The sequence below is a fragment of the Halyomorpha halys genome, unplaced genomic scaffold (genome assembly GCF_000696795.3).
Source record: "Halyomorpha halys isolate HHAL.00 unplaced genomic scaffold, Hhal_1.1 Scaffold581.1, whole genome shotgun sequence".
NCBI lineage: Eukaryota > Metazoa > Arthropoda > Insecta > Hemiptera > Pentatomidae > Halyomorpha > Halyomorpha halys.
The window spans coordinates 142,063-144,600 of record NW_027112981.1 but is presented as its reverse complement, the minus strand read 5'-3'; positions in this window follow the sequence as shown (position 1 = coordinate 144,600).

The following is a 2,538-nucleotide window of genomic DNA, read 5'->3' as shown; positions in this document are numbered from 1 at the left end:
CCAATGAAAAAGTCAATTAATAGAGAATCATATTAATTATTAATAAGCTGACCCAAGCTTATGTATAGTTACCTATTTTATCACAACTTCGTTAATTTTTAATTTTAGATCAACATACACTACAAACTATTTTTAACCTTCCATACACTCAGGCCAGTCTTGTTATTAATTTAATTCAAATTGCATTTTGGTCTCAATTTGTATTTATTCAAATTATTAAAATTAATTGTAAACAGTAAGAAACACTAGATTAATTATTTTATATATTCTTGTTTGAGATTGGTTTAGTTTATTCTTAATTTAAAACAAAATTTGATCCTTTTTTCTCTCAACTTTATTCTTTACAACTTTTCCAACGTTTCGACCCTCAGACCATTCTCAAGGATACCTTCATATTGATGTCATTTCCTTTTTTAAATCTTAAAAATCCAGGTTTGAATTTGCAAATGTGAATGAAGGAAGAAAGAAAAGTGTGTTACAAAAGGTTTAAATCTAGGGAAAAAAATACTTAGAAAAGGTTATATTGGACAAAGGCAATTAGCCTTTTGGTCTTAATTTGTATTTATTCAAATTATTAAAATTAATTGTAAACAGTAACAAACATTAGATTAATTATTTTATATATTCTTGTTTGAGAGTGGTTTAGTTTATTCTTAATTTAAAACAAATTTGATCCTTTTTTCTCTCAACTTTATTCTTTACAACTTTTCCAACGTTTCGATCCTCAGGCCATTCTCAAGGATACCTTCATATTGATGTCATTTCCTTTTTCAAATCTTAAGAATGCAGGATTGCATTTGCAAATGTGAATGAAGGAAGAGAAAAAAGTGTTTTATAAAAGGTTTAAATCTAGGAAAAAGTTATTTAGAAAAGGTTATCTGGGACAAAGGCAATTAGCCTTTTGGTCTTAATTTGTATTTATTCAACTTATTAAAATAAATTGTAAACAGTAACAAAGATTAGATTAATTATTTTATATATTCTTGTTTGAGATTGGTTTAGTTTATTCTTAATTTAAAACAAATTTGATCCTTTTCTTCTCTCAACTTTATTCTTTACAACTTTTCGACCCTCAGGCCATTCTCAAGGATACCTTCATAGGCCATTAGCTTGCATTTTTTTTCTGCAGTTGTTTTCAAGATATTTCCTAAAAGAAATTGATTTATATTTCTTCGGAAAATTAGTTTGAGTTTGAAAACTTTATTTCAAAAACCATTGGACGTACAGATGTCTGCCAGCGCTCAAATTAAAGCTAGTTAAATTTACTAAAAAATTGTTTATTATGTTTATCTTTGTAGGAGTAGTAGTTTTTATGATATTTGACAAAATAAACTCACAAAATGTTAATTTCTAGTTGTTCGTATAAAATGTTTGATTTTTGAAAAAATATATCTCTAGATCTATAATGTGCACATAGTCTGCCAGCACTCGAAATAAAGGAAATTTAACTTTCTGTAAAGTAGTATATGACACTTATCTTCGTAGGGATATTTTTTTTTATGATATTCACATATAAATATAAATTTGGAAAATGAAAATTTGTCCGAACAACTATAAATTAATTTATTTTAGCAAATAACATGAAGGATATGTCCTCCTACGACGATAAACCTATTAGATTACTTCATAGCCCATTAAACTAGCTTTAATTTGAGTGCTAACAGACATCTGTTATGATCCGTATGATCAAAATGGAGTGAAACAGGCATGTAGAAAAACTCATAATCATATTTCTACACTACAAAGTCTCGAGGCCATCTTCTTTTCAGGCGCCACAGAGGATTTTCAGGAATAGAAGAAGAAGTAAGGGTAGAAACTAGTTTGATGGTTAGGGAGTTCATAAAGGAAGGAATGATATCTGGTTCGGGCTAGATCGGTTACATATGGAACATCAAGGTCTTTATAGATTATTTTATTAGTAACAAAATAAGGAGTATTGAGGATTTTATATATGGATCCATATACAAGTCAAGTATATGGATACATATACATATACATTTGATCACAAGTAATGAGATTGTTCAAGTTTTCTCTTTCTTAGTTAACTAAACAATAAAACAAGGTTTGTGTAGACATGAGTGTTTTAGTTTACAAAGACAGAGGGACCTGCGAAGCTGCCCAGTAAGGGGCCACTCAAATGCAAATTAGAGGGGCCTAGCCTTAATTCGCCTCTTCATTCATTTACTTTAGGTTCCGTACGGTCGAAAGAATCCCTTTGAAATATTTATGATGTTTGTTTTTCGTTTACTCTACAGCATAGTTTAACCCCATCAAAAATTAATGGATTCCTGCACCATGTACACATAAATATATTTTAAGAATTATAATGAGGTGTTCATAGTTGACCGTAGGTTAATAAATGGAGATAGTCGGAAGGGGGGGAGAGGATGCGGTCAGCAAAAAAACACAAATAAACAAAGAATTATTTATTCCTACCGACGTTTCGACCTGAATTTCAGAGAAACATAAAAATAAAAACAAATAATAAACTAACAAATTTTGAAATATACTGGTACATAACAATAAATTGAAAATAAA